The following is a 20,902-nucleotide window of genomic DNA, read 5'->3' on the forward strand; positions in this document are numbered from 1 at the left end:
TCATTCACGGTGAACGATATTTGGCCTTTTCATTAAGCGACGAATGCCGCTTGATTAATGGAGTTTGGTTACCGCGCTTGTCGTTGGTTTCCATCGCCGCGAGCCGACAAACGCGTCAGTCACTCCATGCACGGAGTTTGTGGAAACGAGGTAGAAACGAAGGTTTTAGCGGAAATGCCCGACGTGGATTGGTGACGGAACTGGCGAAACGGGTTTTCACGTGGCGGAGAGAGCGGTTTTGCAAGAGGTGCACGAAGAGAACTCAGAGGTAGAAGTATGGCTTCCCATTTGAGAGATATTAGGCTATTATTAGATGTTTTAATAAGATATTTTTTTTTCCCTATATTTCTCTTTTAAAAATTTAGTATACTTGCTTAAAAAGATAGAGTATGTAAAATATGAAAAAAAAAAAAATATAAATAAAACTCTCTGCATACCGTGAAAAAATGACATTTTTTAAATTAAACTTCAGATTGATATACAAATATTTTAAGAATTTTTTAAAAACAATATAAAAATCATCTTAATTTTGTGATCATCAATCATTAAATATTTATTTTAAAGCTGCCGTTTGTCGAAATTTTCAAACTCTAGTTAAAAAAATGTTGGTCCATCCTATGTCTCATGTAAGTGAAATGCAGCACACTAGCCTGTGAAAAAGCAATGTACGATAGTCTCGTGTGCCTCGTTGTATGAAACTGCTTTTACTTAGATCACTGCACATCAAAGGCGATTTAATGGTCGGGAAACGCCGTTTTGCTTGAAAAATTGTCAAGTTATGCACAAGTCTCATACATAGAGGTATTTGTATTTTTATTTTCACAGAGGAATATAAAAAGGTATACGTGCAATTACCAGTGCACGGGGGGGGGGGGGGCGGTTCTTTAGTTAATGAAAAATATTTATGTGAAAGACACGTAAGAGAGTGCATTATACCTAGAACGGAATATTCTCGGCTGGAAGGTATATATAATATATTTTTTCTCTCTCACACGCGTGTATATAAAAAATATCTCTATCGTGGGGTAGAGAAATAAAGCGGCTAACCGTCATCGTAGATCTCGTTTTCGCATAGTTTTCGTATAAAAAGTTTGACGCCAATCTACCCCCCGTCCTCCCCCCCGTACGGTAGATAAATACATCCTTTCACCGGTCCACGGAACGGTTTCGGCTGCAAAACGAGAACACGAAGCAGTGATGAACGTCGCGCGACCAGCTCGATTCGCGCAAAGGGGATGTAGCGCGATACGTTAAACCCGTTTTACGCAAAACACGCGCGTGTGCTTCGTCGACATTATAAAATACTTTTGCGCCAGCGCGCATCAAAAACGGAATTCGCGTTTGTTTTTTCGCGCAAAGAGAAAGAGAGAGAGAGAGAGAGAGAGAGAGGGAGAGAGAGCACATTGGTGCGCGCGTGTATATTTCGTTCAAAGGGGCAAGAAATGTCTATGTATACGCGACGCACACTCACACACACGCACACGCACGTGTGTTATAAAACACTTTCGTGCCAGTGTGTGCGTCGGTGGCCGTATGATCCAAGCGGCTGAGAGATTCGCAGCCCCTCTGGCTCCTTTTCACGAGTGCATATAATGCGATCTCATTTTATTCTGCGCCTCTTCCTCTCTTCGCGCCCTCTCCCTTCCTCTCCCTTTCCCTAACCTCGCTCCGTTATCGTCTGCGTGCGTATAATGCGGCCGACGCAGCGAGAGAGGAGAAATAAAACTTCTAGCCTTTTCCAACGTTTCTCCTCGTTTCGCAGGTATTCACCCGTATACCCCTGGCGTTTCTTCCCCTGCCTTCGAGTCTCGTTCACTTCGCGATACTGTGCGTTTTCTATCACCGAGCGAATCACGATGGGCACATCACACGCATAATTAATTGCGAAAACACTTTGATTTATTTAAACGCTGCAGTCGCGTAGAGGCATGTAAAATGATGACATCCAAGATTATATTTCACATTAATTTTTCAGTAAACATTAATTTTTCTGGCGAAGGTTGCAGAAATAATATCACTCTCCTTTGCATAACGATTTCTCTTTTTAATTCATAATAAAATTGTTCTAGTGTTTATGAAGAATATTTATAACAAAGAAAAATACATCATTCAACAATTCACGTATTTTTAAAACAGTTTTAAATTTTATAATAGAAATTTAATAATATATATATAATAATGGCTAGATTAAAGAAAAATCTCTCAGTGGGGCATCTCTTCTTTAAAGATTCATCTTAATGTTTTTTGATCGCGCAAAGGCAAAATTTTGCAAAAAAGTTATCGCGCAAATCGAAAGATGATGATGTAATATATTATAAAATGACATGTTATTACATTAGATACGCATGTAAATAAAGAGCTTCTATAAGTACATTAATATTTCTATTCCGTTTCTATTTCCCGCCGTTTGCTAGAATATGTACGCGAAATCGTTTTTTGACACACATTGACGAGAGCACGATAACTCTGCCTGGAGGGATTCGGATATAACTCACTCGGGCTTATAGCGCGGCATATCCATCGGTTTTTAAACTATTACATCATCGCGGTGAAACACAACGGTACGTTCGCGGTATAACGACATTGTCGTTGACGTGGTCCCGTCGAGGGTAGGAGGAATGGGCGATCGTCGCGGTCGCCACAACGATAATCGAGAGGTTAACGATCGCGTGCGGCGTGGACGGAGGTAGCATATAGAAAACAACGTGACGCGCCGCTATTGATTGTTACGTCGTTCCACAGCGACGGCGGCCAAGTAACGTCGTGCGTGAACGAGCCTGTGTTCCAAGAGGGGCAGGGTGGCCGAGAAGGGTGAGAAAGAGAAGAGATGGACGAGAGAGAGAGAGAGAGAGAGAGAGAGACCGGGTCGCTCGTGAGAGAACGGGAGACGAAGACGATAGGAGACAAAGAGAGATAGAGCGTTGCACAAGCTTCGACCCTCTCGACGTAACAAATTGTTTATTGCCACATGCTCGACTCTCACATCGTACGGAATGGGGTTGCCTCGCCGACGCCGATCTTCGTATATAGGTATCGCGCGCTCCGCTTCCCGTCCTCCGAGAGGTATCCTGCGCCGCGTGCGCGTTACGCATCGTCGTCGCATGGACGGCGGTCGTCCGTGGACCATCCACCCTCGCGTCGAAGAGAGCGCTGTTTTTTATTGTTCGCTGGATCACGCGTGGATCAGGTCTCGTCGCGCGTCCGATAATACAGAGACGCACAATACACGCGCGACGCGTAAGCGCGGGGCCCCCTTTTCTTCCTTTGTCCGTTGGCATTAAGGAGGTCGAATAAAGCGATCGGAGAATACGTGGAGTATTTTCTCCCCGCGCTTTTTGGATATCGGCGTGGGGAGAAGGATCTACTTTCGAGAGACGGGCTCCATTATGAGACTCGTAAGAAAGCGATATAGGAGCGTTTTCGGGGATCTCGATTCCGAAAGGATCCCGACTAAAAGCGCCATAATCGTCATCGTCGACCGCCGTCGTTTGAACATTACAGACTCGTTCGAATCGGAAAAGAGGGAGACTATCTCTCGACGTGCTCGCGATTCATCCGCGGATAGCACGTGTATGCGTTCTTTCGGCCCGCAAAGCGTTTTTTTGACATCGCGCGTAATAAAGCGTTTTTTTGACATCCGCGCACATCTGCGAATCTAAAATCTGTACATACGATAACGCATTAATCTGTCGGTAAAAATAATCATTTATGATCGCAAACACTTTACTCCGAGGATTTTAATGGCTTATGACCGTTGTTTGGCAGAAATTCAACCGTTAACTAGCCGATATAGAAACATCGGCGTGCTATAAGGTCGGGTTGCGGAGCCCGGGGCGAAGCCCCGAGGATTCTCAATAGAGGAAGTTCGAACGAACGAACGAGCGAAGCTCTTGTAGAAGGTAGGTTGTTTCAGGGAGGAAGAACAGAGTACAAAGAGTGTACTGCGAGGTCGAGGGAGGGTTGAAGAGGACAAAGAGGACGGGTCACGGGGATGGGCGGTGGGAAACGTGGAGATGAAGAGACCGCGGAACTGAAACATGCGCAGAGAAAGAGAGAGAGAGAGAGGGAAGAGGCCGGGCGCGCCGGACAGTCGTTATCTTATTACCGATATCGCATCGCCACTCGCGCCTCCGCCGCCGTCGTCGCCGCTTTTCCACCCCCGTCCTCAACAAATGTTTGCGCCGCGCTGCCATGGACAGATAGCGGCGCGGACCAACGGTAGACGGGTCGCTCGTGAGAGAACGGGAGACGAAGACGATAGGAGACAAAGAGAGATAGAGCGTTGCACAAGCTTCGACCCTCTCGACGTAACAAATTGTTTATTGCCACATGCTCGACTCTCACATCGTACGGAATGGGGTTGCCTCGCCGACGCCGATCTTCGTATATAGGTATCGCGCGCTCCGCTTCCCGTCCTCCGAGAGGTATCCTGCGCCGCGTGCGCGTTACGCATCGTCGTCGCATGGACGGCGGTCGTCCGTGGACCATCCACCCTCGCGTCGAAGAGAGCGCTGTTTTTTATTGTTCGCTGGATCACGCGTGGATCAGGTCTCGTCGCGCGTCCGATAATACAGAGACGCACAATACACGCGCGACGCGTAAGCGCGGGGCCCCCTTTTCTTCCTTTGTCCGTTGGCATTAAGGAGGTCGAATAAAGCGATCGGAGAATACGTGGAGTATTTTCTCCCCGCGCTTTTTGGATATCGGCGTGGGGAGAAGGATCTACTTTCGAGAGACGGGCTCCATTATGAGACTCGTAAGAAAGCGATATAGGAGCGTTTTCGGGGATCTCGATTCCGAAAGGATCCCGACTAAAAGCGCCATAATCGTCATCGTCGACCGCCGTCGTTTGAACATTACAGACTCGTTCGAATCGGAAAAGAGGGAGACTATCTCTCGACGTGCTCGCGATTCATCCGCGGATAGCACGTGTATGCGTTCTTTCGGCCCGCAAAGCGTTTTTTTGACATCGCGCGTAATAAAGCGTTTTTTTGACATCCGCGCACATCTGCGAATCTAAAATCTGTACATACGATAACGCATTAATCTGTCGGTAAAAATAATCATTTATGATCGCGAACACTTTACTCCGAGGATTTTAATGGCTTATGACCGTTGTTTGGCAGAAATTCAACCGTTAACTAGCCGATATAGAAACATCGGCGTGCTATAAGGTCGGGTTGCGGAGCCCGGGGCGAAGCCCCGAGGATTCTCAATAGAGGAAGTTCGAACGAACGAACGAGCGAAGCTCTTGTAGAAGGTAGGTTGTTTCAGGGAGGAAGAACAGAGTACAAAGAGTGTACTGCGAGGTCGAGGGAGGGTTGAAGAGGACAAAGAGGACGGGTCACGGGGATGGGCGGTGGGAAACGTGGAGATGAAGAGACCGCGGAACTGAAACATGCGCAGAGAAAGAGAGAGAGAGAGAGGGAAGAGGCCGGGCGCGCCGGACAGTCGTTATCTTATTACCGATATCGCATCGCCACTCGCGCCTCCGCCGCCGTCGTCGCCGCTTTTCCACCCCCGTCCTCAACAAATGTTTGCGCCGCGCTGCCATGGACAGATAGCGGCGCGGACCAACGGTAGATCGGTCCTGCAGGAAACCGCTTCCTGTTTGCCTTTGGGTACGCTACGGGTGCACACACACACACACACACACACACACATGTACACACATGCATGTACATCCCGATATTCGTTAAACGCGCCGCACCGATCGCGCGCGGTCCCACGCGGATTCCGAAAGAAGCTATCCGGAGCTCGGTGGTTATCATTATCACCCGTTCGGAAGTTTGCGTCCGCTCGCGTGCACCGAGCGCTTTCTACGACGATGTAAGGTGTAAGGGAATGCGCTTTCGTAGCGCGCCAGGTGAAACGTATCGTACATCCGGCGCGCTCCAACTTCCTCATTTTATCCGGATGAGCTAATGGGGCTGATAAACGTGTACGTTTTACTGCACCTATTGTGCAATCTTACATATACATACACGTATATGTAATATAATAGCGTATCAAATATAAAAATGTATTTCTATATGCAATGAATAGTTTTCTATTTTTTTTGTATAATTGCGTGTTAATTTTTTGTACTTACAAATTAACGAAATTTATATATTAATAATTAGCAATCTTTTATATACTTGTTGATTTCGTATTATATTTAGCCGAAGGGTAGAATAAAAATAATTTTGTGCCAAGTTAAATTATTATAATATGTAAAATAATATATGCGAAAGATTTTTCTCCGTACTACAATATGCTATTAAATTACATAGAGTTATCACGCTTCGGAAGTTTGCGCTTACGGACTTCCGATGTAGCTTAGGTGCAGGATGGATATGCACTTTCATAATCTATCGCTGATATATGTAAGGTGCGCTCAGAGTAAACTTCCTGATTAACTTTATGTGTGAACTGTATCGTAATAATGAAGATGAATATTCATATTTTTCATCGATGCATGGTTTACAGCAAAACTCGTGGAAGAATCTTTTTACTATATATTACATCAGTATAGTCTGCGGGAAATATCAGAAAAGAATTTAAAAGTTATTTAATAATTTCAAATTTACTCTTAAAATCCTTTATTTTTGGTTTAAATTACAATATAAAATCTTCAATTATCTAGAATCTTATAATAATCAAATATGTGGACGCATAATTAGAGATGATAAAATGGAAGAGATAGACAATTTCAGCGCTTTATTTGGGAAGAAAGATTTGTATAAATTAAATCAGATTACATATTGCGTTGCGAGCAATTTGCAGTTATTTTCGCGATGACGCTGTAGAAGCATTCATAATACGTTTTATCGCTTTAGCTATAAATATATTATTCGCGTTTTAAACGAACTTTCTGATTATGTTTATGACCGGGCTGTCGTGCGGTAATGAAGATAAATACGCGCATGTTTTATCGTCGTGTGATTTGTCGACGCCTATGTGGGAAAATGCGTTGTGCGGGAAACTATCGTAGGTAATTACATCAACGAGAAGGGGCCCGTATATAAGAGTGAGTGTTAAATTATTTTTATCAAAAGAGGCCTATATTGGATCAAATTTTATCGTACCTTTAAAGAAATTGCTCGTCTCAGTCATGAAAAGTGTGGAAGAAAGACATAAGCAAGACATACACTGTATTTTCTTTTTAAAAGAAAAAGTTTACGAACTTTAGAAAAATAACGTTTGTATGTGTATGTGTGTGTGTGTTAGGCAAAGAAACTATCCGCGGAAATTAATTATCTGCTGTGTTTTGTCGGCGATGTTATCTTACAACAGCTCGCCGCGTATTTCTTAATGATACGTAACTCGTACTTTCACGTGAGATTAATTGAGACAAATAATAGCAGCGCCGTACGGCTACTCCTTACGCTATAAACATGGGTCGGTAAGTCCTGTGTGGAGAGGATGTCGTCCTGAACAGGACTACAAGTTGTCGTCGCCAGGAGTTTACACCTATCCGCGTCCGCCGAACGCTTTCTACGATGACGTAATACTTGTATACACACTTTTGTACTATGATAACCGCGCGCGCATATATCAGCGGCGAATGCATACCGAGGAAATGTTGCTCGTTATACGTATGCATGTCTATGTGTGGATGTATTTAACGTTGCTAAACGAAAGCAGTCACATGCATTTCCTACCGGTTCGCGAGATTTATGTCCCGGAAAAGGATTAGATCTGATAAATTTGATTATATTCTAACACAGCGTCGCGATATTACTAATCAGGTAAAGTTGGAAAAGCTGTATCTCATTTAGAAGATTGCAATACGCGTTCCGTGAACTGCATTGAACAAAAATGTCGAATGGTGAAGAAAATTTAACGGGAAAGTCGTGTCACGAGTCTCTTTCTCTCAAGTTTTATTCACGATGTTTTCCCATCAAGATCTCGAATAGATAGCATGTAACTCCGAAGAGTGACGATGGCAGGACACCGGTTTAAGATAACGTAACGCCGCACCATTACCAGGTTCAGCTGCTTCGTTATATTGGTGGAACGAATTGCTTTACTGGCCGCGTACCGAGCTGCATTGCTCTCCTTCGAACTTGAACGACAGCTCGAGACAGCCCCGAGAGACGAGATCAGCGGCGATAAACCGTGACGAACGAATGCGCGAGCGCTTGTCAGATTATCCGGAAGGTAGCTTGCGGATACGGGCAGCCGATACTAACCGAAGCAACGGCTTTCATCTAATCACTAACGTGGGCTGCTAATCTCGCGCGACGGACGTAGGTCCGGGCGGATTTGGATTAACCAGTCTTTTCATCTCTTACATGTGGACATGCGAGTATTATTCCGTCATGATTACATAAAGAGAGTGTTTGATAAAGTTAATATTATACGCATGAGTTTAGCAAAAAACGAGTGGATATATACAGATTTTATAGGCGAAGAAATAAAATTGCAAAAAATATTGTCATAAGCGAAACGCGATAATTGAAATTGTTCATAAGGGTAAAGGGAATGGTGATCTGATCTCGTTACGCTCGACATAATTTTCTACAGGAAATTGGATCGAGAATATTGTAGGATATGCGTATCGTCAGATGTGTACATGCCAAAGATGGCTGAGATATATATATAATAAATATATTATTACTACGATCGTATCTTATATAAAATGTAAGCTGTGGATATATGAAATGAGTTAAAAGTCTCCATTATGGATTACAAAAGCTTTGCGAATAAAATGAAGATAGTCGTTGGGATATCTGATTCTAGTCGGTAGAAATCGATACGTTAATCGCATACAGATGATATCGAGTAGAAAATGAGAGCGTAATTTCTTGATCGCATGCGGAACAAGTAGATGATTCATTATATGAGTGTTGGAAGACGTTTCAACGTAATGATGTAACACGCATTGGCACTTTATGATCGGAATATCGATTGATTAGGCGATAAATATTTTCTAGGCTTGAGATTAAATTAATTTTCGGTATGACACCGTAATGTAGCTTATGACATCGGTGAAATGTTGCATTGGATTGCGAGTGATTGCGATTACGTGCCGCCGATGTGATCCAATATCATGCTTGTCGGCCGACTTTATAATTGCCTCCGTAGAGATGAATCTCGCGCAGATACAATCGTTAATAACTGCTACGATAGTTTTTATCAACTAGTGAATCATCGCATAATACTCCTTTGACTGTACTGACTCTAAATGAATACTGGCAGTATAAAATGCGGTATTAACGATTAATTGTTACTACTTTTGAGACGCGACGTTTTTTATTAATAAATTATTTTTACATTATTTGTCTTTTATCAGTTAAATATTTTTAGGGAATGGAATATGTCAAAAATAAGAAAAGAAAATTGAAAGTATAAATAATAATATAATTGCTATAATAATAATATAATTACTATATTTTAATATAAAATGTAATATGAACATGAAAATATTATACATTATAATTAATATGAAATAATTATTGAATAAAAGGACCTCAGAAGAATCACGCAACGATTCATTGCACGGTAAAAACCATCAGGCAGATATTAGCAATTATATGAAAAGGACTTTACATCGAATTTTTTCCATTATATGTAAAATACTACATTTTATATAACTTTCGTATACACAGTATGACGCGCAACTAATAATTTTTATGTTTGCCTTTTAATGGGAAATTTATATATTTTTATAATATATTATTGAAAAATGCTACATTAATCCCCATTTTCGACGGAACTTGTGAAATATCGAGTTATCGAAAATTCGGCAACCTTTTATCAGAGACTTCGACTTATTCCGCTTGAATTCTTAATCAAAGATCGGCGCGCCTTGGTAACAGCCACCTCAATCCCGCGGTTTGCTGAACATCCACTCGAGTGAGTCGGTTTTCCTTCAACCGAAAAGACTCATCGCAGAATTTTCCGAATTTTCGTTTAGCTCCTGTTTGACGAGAGACCAAAGTAATTTTGTATATTATATTATTATTCCGATATTTTACAAAATTATATTAAAAACCTGCCTGGTTTGAATTAAATAACATAAAACGAAGTAGATATTGCATTACCATTTGATTGACAGTTCTCTGCCGGAAACCACTGTCTCCCAATATTTGCGTTTTATTTAATAATTAAAAAGTACCAATTACTTTTGATCATGCGACACGCGACACGCGAGACGAAAAACGTAACATCAACGAACTGATTTAACGAACTTCATTTTTTAATACTTTTTATACTTTTATTATGTCCGTATTCATCTGAAAATGAACTACCGCCAGGAGAATGCCATTTGTACCGGAAATATACACTTTGCCTATGCATTAAAGGCACGCGCGAACGTGCACGCTCGCTCCCGTCGACATTAATTCCATTGTTCTGTTTATTCCCTGTGAATGAAATTAAAATAGCTTCTCGGACACGAGGTTCCTGACGGACGGGCGAGCGAGTGGTGGTGGTGGTGGTGGTGCGCAAAGTGGGGAAGGGTATGGTTTAGCCCGAGGGGTGGAAGGACCTTATTGCGACTTCACCTTTTTAATTAAAGTTTGAAACTGAACTAGAGAGAGCGCATGCGAGATAGCGTCATATACTCTCAAGCCGGAGTAGAGAAGCTCGGCGCATAAAATAGTCAAGTGTAGCATTCCCAGCAGTGAGCACTGTCATCTCGCTTGTTTAACATTCCGGCCATTATAAAATGAGTGGCTGCCGAGTCACCAAGTAGCTCGCTGCCGAGATGTAATTTCTGGAAATACGTAAAGTTTTCCAGTAGGTCGTAATGTTTATTTGATATTCTTTATGTTGATGGAGAAGTGACAGAGGAAAGTTATTGATAAAAGGAGAGAGAGGTTTTTTCGATATTTTAAATGATTTCTATGTACACATTGCCAAGCGAAATAAATTAAAGTAATACCTTTAGCGATAGTATCTTTTTGTTACCGCTTCATTGAAAGCAGATCACGTAGAACGACATAAACACGCGGGCGACTAGCGCAATCTGCACGGGTGTCTTGTATCTAATTCGCTTTCTTAAGCTTTATAGCGCTATTCTATTGTCTACGGGTACCATTAATTTCGTTAATGGTTAATCGATAGACAGGGGAGTTGTGGGTACTATCCTACGGTCGCAGTTCACGTGTAATTGTACGGATTCGAGCGATCTGCAGGAAGCAAGAAGTACAATAAGGCTACAATAAAGGTACTTGCAGAGCTGTAGGAACGGCGGCCGATAGTTAAACACCTGTTCGCGGCACATACAGACGTGCGAGCGTGTGTGCGCGGGAAAAATGAGAAAAAAGACAGCGACGAGAGACAAGACACGAGAGCGATCGGGAAGAGGAATTATAACCTACGAGAACGGAAGGCGCTATTTATTATCAGCCTCGTGGAGCACAATGGCTCGCGACTGCTGATTGATGTTCTCGCCTTTAGTCACTGTCCGTCCGTATGCTATATTTACAACAATCCGCCTAACCCCGTACATCATCGAAGAAAAGCGCAGCGGACTCGCGAGGCGAGTATTCGCGCGTGCGTTCTGCCTTTTCGCGAGATTTAATTATTCTCCATCGCGCTGATTTCCGCTATAAACTTCGGTAATTAAAGTGATAGAATTATTCAACGGGTTGTGCAGCATAGCCGCGCCCGATATTAATACGGGAACGAGCTCTACGTGCTATTTACACAATTTCGAAATATACGTCCGGTTACACATTCGGCGTACAATTCGCGTTTGTTCACAAAGAGAACCTATTTTGATGGAGCGCGCGCGTTGTATGCGGGCAAACGTAACGCGCCGATTGCGCCAAGTTAATTATTTACGCAGCGAATTTATCGTGAAAACGTTATGACCGACAATTACGTGGAGTCAAATAATACGGTGAAAAATACGCGGCGGCCATTATCAGACTCCAGTGCCGCGATAAATCGAAATCGGGTATAGAATATCGCGAAACAATCGAGCGTCAGTAAGTAATCAGCTGGACGTCCGGCGTGGGGAGACCATACTATCTAGAATGTGACGTGTAACCCATACACACATACAGACACACACGCACATGGACTTACGTGACGAGAATTAGTTACCGCACGGAAGCAACCAGTGGCGTAGATCTCCATGCGGTTGTCTCATAGATTTCCGGTAAACGCTCGCAAAGTGCTTCTCGAAAATCTTAACGCGGGTTCTCTCCTTAGTTACGTGGTAACGAATATATATTTCGCTGCAAATTTTTTATTTTTTCGTCGAAAGAAAGTGACATTCATTGCGGAGCACATGCGATGAATGAATGCAGTTGTCGCGCACGTGAATCGCGTGTGACACGTCGTGAATCGTTTGTGCATAATGCATGGTGAAATTGCGGATAATGCAGCGGGATGAGCTTTCCGCATCGTCACTATCGTGATCATTTAACTCTCCGAGTCAGGCCCGATAACGTAAGCGCGTCCGCTTTATCTCGCCCCTATCTCGCGAGGCCGCATTATTAATTGCGTGACGGTGGAGTTGCTCAATTGCCGAGAAATTGTCGGCACAAAGCGCCTCGGAGCGCCGACCATCGCATCGCGCGTTCGCCATCGAAAGAGACGCGTGACGCATGGTTACCACATTACGGTGATATCGTGAGTGACTCGACGAAAGGACAAGACCTATGTACTATGCACGATTGGTCCGAACATGGAGCGATAATAGAACGCAGACTGCGTCGTGTGTGTACGATACAATAGCTGGTAGCCGCGCGCGTTCTCGATCACATGTACACGTGCCTCGATCTGTCACAGTGACAGCTGAGCTCTTTGAGATAAAGGGAGTTGCTTGTCTTTTTTGCGAGTCTGCATTTTTTTATATTGTCGAGAAATATGTAAAAATATGAACATTTGCCTTTAGGAAATATCGTTCATTTTCGTTGTAATGTACATGTGCTTTGGAGCGTTACGCTGCTTCGAAAAATTGTGGGAAGTCTTCGAAAAAAGGATAGGAAAGGATAGCAATACTGTTTATTTAATCTTTTTCTTTTAGGACATGACTTTTGAAAGTATCCATCTAAGATTCGAAATCTTTTTATTACAATCTTATCGTGTTTGCAGACATACAATTATTTTGAAAAGTTATAAAGAAAAATAAAGAGGTTTAATCGTATATCGCGTGCATATGTTTATATAGCAAGATAGATTACATTTTATCTTGTTCATTTTTTTTTAATTAAACTGAAACATGCAAAACGTATATTATATTTTGGTATCAATTATATGAATTTGTAGGAGTAGCTCTATGAAAAAATGATTTCAAATTATATGGCAATGATACGTAATTCTTTGCGATCTTCGAGATTATATTTATAAGCTGAATATAGCACTTGGCATTTTCTACATACTTCAAACGATATAATATTCAATAATTTTTATCTTGTATTAAGTATATTGCATTTTTTGTATTAAAGGCTATACGCTGACAAAAGATTAAAACGAATAATAAATACTTAATATTGACTTATATGTGTGCAAATTAATTCGGAGCGCAAAGGATTATTGCCGACTATCATATATATTCACAAGTGACCCAGAAAAAAATGCTCACGTTTAATGACAGCAGCGTACGTCGCAGAATCCGTTATCGTGTCGCAGTGCTCAATCTCTTTCTCTCTCCTTCACCGGTGTGTCCTTCCTCTCTTCTGCCTACCCCGCACTGTCACTCTCCTCCGTCCCGATCGTCGGCCGATTATCGTAATTCACAAGTCGCCGTCATCTCTCACCGTTACACACAACACCATTGTGACGCGCGTGTCAAGTGAGAAAAATCGCTGACCGCCGTGTGCGAGCTGTCAGATGCGACCGGTCACTCACGCGACGCGTGTGCTTTTTCGCGCGTCACGACGGACGTTCCGAGCCCCCGGGTACGGCCAATCGACAAGAGTAATGCGTACCCCTCGCGACCCCGTGACGGACTGAGGTTCGCGCCGGCGGCGCAGCGCCGCCGTGACCCGTGGCGACACCGCGAACTAATTCCGCGCCCGCACACACGCGCCGCGATTAGGTTGGTATTCGTCCGCTCCGCGCCACGCGATCTGGTTCCTCCCGCTCCTCGCCAATTTTAACCCTTCGGCTACTGTGGCGGTGTGCTTGTGTACTGATGCCGGCTGCGTTTCACTCCCTGCGAATTTCAGCTCGCTATGAATGGTAAAGTTAGATATACATTGGTTTTTCAATATTTACTCTTATAGGCACTGGTAATTTTTTAGAATATATGCTTTAGAGTATATTCTCACGTTAATAAAAAAGAAAAGATCGTTCGTTCGATGGTTCATTCGATAAAACGAGGAAGTGAAACAAATATAATACGCCATTTTTTCAGTCGCAACATGGAATGCGAAACGGTGAAGTAATTGAGTTTGTGTAACGGTCAAACCGGCGTAGTTTTTGCATTGTTTCTGTTCTCTGTTACCGAGACCGTAAATATACTACCCATGCGAATATGAATACGACTTCATTACCGTAGTTATGTGTACACTTTGCAAAATGAATAAAATGTTTTAGCAGTAGAGCGATATTACGACAGACTCTGCTGTTAATTAATATATAAAATTTACATGCGCTATAAATAAGCAATACAACGGCTCGCCCATATGAACTAGCGAGCTAAAATTATTGAAGAGAAAAAACGCAATTTGCTAATTTTACAATCCTAATTTGCACAACATTGAACTGAATTTTTTTGTTCTTTATGTGAATTGCATCGAGTAAAATTTGCATCAACTTTAATACAACAAAAAGTTTGAGAAACAGAAATTTAATGTGTAATAGTTATTTCTCAACTAATTTTAACTGAACAGAATTTTAATTTATAAACGTTAGTTAAAAGAAGTTATTTCAAGTTGAATATTAAAAAGCCGCAAGGAAGAGAAGATCGCGAATTAATTTTTTCCTAAGAAACAATCGCCTTTAAATTACTCAAGATCCTCCCGTGTCTCTCTCTCTTTCTCTCTCTCTCTCTCTCTCTCTCTCTAGACAGAGATTAAGGCGGACAACTAGAAACATTTTGCATTTATATATATGTTATTATGTTCGTTTGTACTAAGTACCAACGTTTAAATTAAATCGTTGATTGAAACTTGCAGAATGACCAATAGTAAAATTAAAAAATTCTTGTCGCACTATATACGATACTTAAAAGTTTCAATGTTGGTCATCCTGCGAGTTAATCGACGCGAAGTTTAAGCCGCGCTGAAAGTAGCGGTAAACGTTTCGATGGTATTAAACTTGACTATTTTTCATTGTGCTTCGTAGTGTTTCCGGGGTGTTGCCGCAAGACAATGATGTGGTTTCACGTTGCTCTTTCCCACAAGCTTTTACCGGGCTGCGATGGAGCGAAGAAGGTCCATGGACATGGTTCGTCTCGTTCGACGAGCGGCGAACGTCGACGCGCGGTGGGATCCGAGAGCGTGATGGAGGAAAGGGCGCTTCGTATGTAAGTAACACCGCCTTTTCGAAATATATATCCTTGCGGAAGGTCGCGGCGGGGAGATCGTCTCTCTCGTAGTATCCCAAGAACGAAAGACGCAATTATCGGTCAGCCTGGCGCCTCGAAGATGCTCGGCTCGGTTGCTTACGGCGCGTTTACCGCTTGTACATTACTGCTTTTCTTCTCGGGATGCTCGATTTACTTGACGTTAAACTCGCGCGTCCCCGCGCGCTTTTCCGTTTCTCTACTAATGATAAAGGAAAATTAAAGATCGCAGAGAAGAGATTAAAAAAATGCAGTATATATCAACTAGAAATTTATTGAGAATTATTGTGTGCGTAAGAGAGACATGAGTTTTATGTTTCTTTCATAGTGCTATAAAAATTGTTCAAAGTATTAATTCTACATAAAATATATATTTATATAAATCTTTTAATTAAATGAATCCTTCGAAAGGGCGTGAAAAATTTTTGCCACGGCTTTATTTACTTGACGTTAACCTTCCGCGCGCTTTTCCGCTTCTCTAATAATGATAAAGGAAAATTAAAGATTGCAAAGAAGAGATTAAAAAAACGCAATATATATCCAAATACTAGAAATGTCATTTATCCAGGGTTATTGTGTGCGTAAGAGAGATATGAATTTTATGTTTCTTTCACAATATTATAGAAATTGTTCAAAGTATTATATAAACTCTACATAAAAAATATATTTATATAAATCTTTCGGTTAGAATCTTTTGAAAGTGCGTGAAAAATTGTTCACAGTTCTATTTATTTGTCGTTAACCTCGCGCGCTTTTCCGCTTCTGTATTAATAATAAAGGAAAATTAAAAATCGGAGAAGAAATTAAAGAAACGCAGTATATCTCTAACAGAATGTTTATCGAGAATTGTTTTAAAAGAGACATAAATTTTATATTTTTTTTTACAATATTGTAGAAATTATCCAAACTATTATATAAAGTCTACATAAAATACATATTTATATAAATCTTTCGATTAAAGATCCTTCGAGAGTGAAAAATTGTTTTCATAGCTCGATTTACTTGACAATCCCGTACGCTTTTCCGCTTCTATATTAATGATAAAGGAAAATTAAAGATCACGGAAAAGAGATTAAAGAAACGCAGTATATCTCTAACAGAAATGTTATTTATCAAGGATTGTTGTAAGAGAGGATGGATTTTATATTATTTTATGTTTATATTATTGAAATTGTTCAAACTATAAAATTTACATAAAATACATATTTATAGATTTTTTTATTAGATGAATCTTTCGAGAGTGCGTGCGAAATTTTTGCCACGTGTGGCCGAAACACGTATCGCGCGATAAAAATGAAGAGGTTTATTAGCAGTTTGTTATTCAGAAATGTGTTTTGATCGGAAACATTTTCGCATCGAGCCGCTTAATTAAAGCTGTTTATTAATTTCGCGATTTGTACCTCCCCCGAAGTGACCCACATCCTCTCGTAACCTCCATCTTGCCCCATCCCTATTAGCTTTTTCAAACCACAAATCTCCTGTACCCGCGGATGTGGACACACGGTGTAATTTAGCTCTCCGATTTGGGTCGACATCCATTGGGCCGAGGTACTAAGCGCCGACCGGAAACATCGGCGAGCATTGTGGCGACACGATCGAGAACAATATCGCGTGTCCATGAATCAAACATACCTACCACTCTCGAGACGACGTTCCTGCATTGGCTTACGGTACGATAATGTCAGCCGATAGCGCGGAATCGGTCGGCCAAATCAATCACGGCAGATATAGATATCTCGCGATCTACACAAGGACCCGTCTAGAACGAACAAAGGTCGCGAATGTAAGGATCGCGGGAAGCGCGATTCGTTTCATACACCATTGTTCGTGCGCAGACACTGAGGGCACCCTCGCGCGATCTGTCGCGACTCGCATATCTCGCGTCCGCTGTAAACTGGGCATGTAATGTTACGGGACGCTTGTCTTCTCTTACGAACGGAGTTACGAGAGGAGCGCGACCCTCCGGAGTGTAGTAGTCTCGGACGAGGCCAAATACGAGGCACTTAAACGACGGTCGCCAGGGCTGACCTCCGCGTTGTAACTCCGACTCCGTTTGTCTCGGCGAGCCATCGCCTTTGACAATTCCCCTCAACTTGTTCCGAGAAGCTTCCACCAGAATTGCTCTCTCGCGACCGTTTCGTGACGCGTTATTACGCAAGTGGCTTTACGATGCTCTTAAATCAATGAATCGCGACGACGTTGAACTCTCTCTCTCTCATAATTCATCCGCGATGCGTTTCGCGCCTAAACGATGTTAGCAGCTCTCGTTTTCGCGACGGATCGAAAGAATCGGATATCCGGATATAGCGCGGATACAATCTTCCTCGACTAAAGGGGGGGCTTTTTCCAACGAGTAATTCCTTTGTGATTAGTGGCTCGGGGCATCGGCTTACCCGGGCACGAGCAAAAGAAAACGTGGGATTGTTTCCTCGAGCTGTTGTACGCCGTCGTTACCGCGCCCCGCTCTCCTAAAGCAAGCTTAGATTTAGTGCTACGTGGAAATAAACGCTTTCGCCGCGGTGAACAACAAGAATCGTTCGTTACGTTAATGACAGGTTCCTTCGGGCGAATGGGAAACTTGGAGCTTGCTTTCTCTCTCTTTCTCTTTCTGTGGATATCGGACAAAAAAACTCGCGTCCCTTTTCATCGAAATGAAATATCTTTGTACGCCGCACCGGTCGAATACTGATGCAATTAATCGTTTTGATGCTGATTAATTCCCTGTAATTGGGTAAACATCGTAGAAAACGACGCGCACTTTCTTCGTCCCGCCATTAATCGGATAACGTATTATAAAATCGTCCCCCTCATGGAAAACGATGTTTCCGTAGTGAGTGACCATAAATCTCGGCTGCTTCTTTCACTCGCGCGCCTCGAAAGTTTTCGCGTCTTATATATTTGTCAGGTTTCGGCCGCGCGCTTCGTCCGTTCGATATTTTGTTATGCCATTAATAACCACTGTGTGTCTCGCTTCTCGGTAACAGGCTTTCTCAATTAATCTACGTTACGAGTGTGCCGAATGGCGAGGGGGAATGTAAAAGCTCGAAAATTAATATTAATGCACGGAGCGGAGAAATCCGCGCGTTCCGTAGAACGCGGCGAATCGATATTTTACGCGGCGATGTCAATGGCTATAATGAAAACGTCGAATAATCCGATACCGGCGTAGCTATTCCTATTGTTTCGCACGGCGGCAAACCTTTATGCCGCATCCAATGAAATTGTTTCACCGACAATTTGCGTTATGCCGGCACAAATTGCTTCTCCGGATGGTTGCGGAACGAAAATCGCGCTGGAAAAATGAGCTCATTTGTCGCCGCCTCGTTTAAATTCGCCTGCGTCTCATCGTGGCGCGCTTCTTCAATTAATTCGTCGTACGTATTGCGAGTTTATTTTTTTGCGCGATTCGTTTCTAACGCGACAGTTGGAGAAATCGTTGACGTATAAAACTGAAACGACTTGAGACCGCGGAAAGTCGCGGCGCGTCGATGAAAAAACGAGAAAACATCTTTCTTTTTTTTTCGCGGGAATCGAGTTGCGAGTCGTGGTCGGTTTTCCTCGCCCGCGAGATAGAGAGGGAAAAAGTTACATCGCAAATTTTAATGTGGTGTCCGCTCGAACGAATGGCTACGTATGAAAACTGCCGGCTGCAGCGTGCCCGGTAAAACGGATCGCTTTTTTACGTGTCACCGCTCACCTTGAACTCGCACGAGTCGCTTTAGCGGGAGCATGCGTGTTGCTTTCATCTTTCATGGGGATCGCGCGAACGAAAACGAATTGTTACCGCGGTAAGTAATCTCCGATTATCTCGTCGAGGATAATTCATAAATCACAATTCATTTATTATGGTTCTTACACCCGCTTCAATTTGCAAACAATAGACCGTTTCGAAAATTATAATTCGCGCAAAGCATTTCATATTCATACCCATCCTATCACAATTCGGTTATTTAACGCTTTGTTGCCCGGCGGAATATTATTGAGGCTTCGTTTGATTTACATAGATTGCATATGGCAGTAGTATTAATTAATGCAATGATTAAAAGACCGCTATGAAATAATTCAGATAATATTAATTGCGGCGCATGTTATTAAAATATTCACGTCGCGCTGATGAGTTTGCAGTCACGTCGATAATGCTTTTGTACGAATACCGTTTCGATACCGTTGTACATTCTTAATGTCCGAGCGAATAAAATGCGACATTTAATTTGACGATTTAGCTTTCCTATCACGCGAATCCTACCTATTTTGATCGACTGTTACTTCACATTACGCATTAAATGCATCTTTGTTAACTGGGTTGTATTAGTGAGCGATGCATATCCATAGCTTTACATCGGCAGGACATTGTCCATTCGACGAGCCACGATATTTCCATATTAACGCGCATCACTGTCAGTTATCGGTTGAAATTAGTCGAATAATTTGTTCACCGACGTGAAACGGTGCGGATAACACGGGAAGAGGGAAGCAAGGGGAGGAGGACGTACAGAGACACGTACAGAGACAGCGTGGGAGCGAAAACGTGGGACGAAAGAGCGAGAGACGAGGTAGATTCGCGGTTGTTGGAATTTCATAAAGGTCCATTGAGTCACAATCGGTACAAACTGCGGATACAATCTGCGACCACCGCGGTTCTAATTCTTTTCTCTCTTAGTAATGGACATCCTATTTGTTTGTTTCGCGTGTTTATTCTATTTTAAGCTTTCTCGATGATTTAACGACGCGTCTATTTGGCCGGTATTGATTTTATACCGTTCGCTTGATGTGCGATTTTTTGCTAGATGATATAATTAAAATACGCGTTTATACATAATGTATTTGTCGCGTAATTCTTTATTGATATTGATTATGGATTCACGTGTCGGCTTGCGTTAATACGAATACTTGGGTACTATATGCGATTGGCGATAAGTAATAGCGTCACGACATATATGTACAAGCGCAAAATATCTCGTGGCTGGCTGGTGCCGGGTGAGTGAGTCGCGGTGAGGGTTGACCTGGCAGTCGGATCGATCCACTCTCCACGTAGAAACCTAGTCTCCTCTTTCGCGTTTGTGCCCCTGCGTCGCGCCTGCTTGCGCTCATGCCAGCCGCAAGGTTCCACGATGTTTTGTATCCTTCGCGTTCCGGGAAGGTCGCCAGAAAGGCCTCGCTCCAGATGCCGCCGTCGCCAAATATTTCCAATTGACCCAGTCAAGTCTCCGAATGAAAGGTACTAAAGGTATATCGAATTTGAGCGTTCGCGAAGCGAGATCGCGGTTTGTCGACTCACAGAAGAGGCTTTCGCGAAAAAATGCTTTCACCATCTCACGTCAACGTTCTCCAGAAATGATCGGTCGGCATTTCATCGTTATATGCATCGTATATATATATATATATATATATATATATATATATATATATATATTGATCTCGCACGTTACGTACTTTTATCTTTTTATCGAT

General features: G+C 42.5%; 1 protein-coding gene and 1 long non-coding RNA gene across 2 annotated transcripts in view; one reads left to right on the forward strand and one right to left on the reverse strand.

The window, feature by feature from the left end:
* LOC115233924 (epithelial discoidin domain-containing receptor 1-like) overlaps positions 1 to 13,888 on the reverse strand; it is a 144,187-nt gene extending 130,299 nt beyond the window's left edge. The window contains 1 exon segment of the mRNA XM_029804571.1: positions 13,526 to 13,888. The gene's annotated coding sequence lies outside the window, so the exon portion shown is untranslated.
* LOC115233929 overlaps positions 1 to 20,902 on the forward strand; it is an 81,090-nt gene that overhangs the window by 30,182 nt on the left and 30,006 nt on the right. Inside the window, exon 2 of the long non-coding RNA XR_003883853.1 lies at positions 15,232 to 15,412. This is a non-coding gene — a long non-coding RNA (uncharacterized LOC115233929). The remainder of the gene's footprint in view (positions 1 to 15,231; positions 15,413 to 20,902) is intronic.

The sequence above is a fragment of the Formica exsecta genome, unplaced genomic scaffold, assembly GCF_003651465.1.
Source record: "Formica exsecta isolate Colony F162 unplaced genomic scaffold, ASM365146v1 scaffold191, whole genome shotgun sequence".
NCBI classification, from domain to species: domain Eukaryota; kingdom Metazoa; phylum Arthropoda; class Insecta; order Hymenoptera; family Formicidae; genus Formica; species Formica exsecta.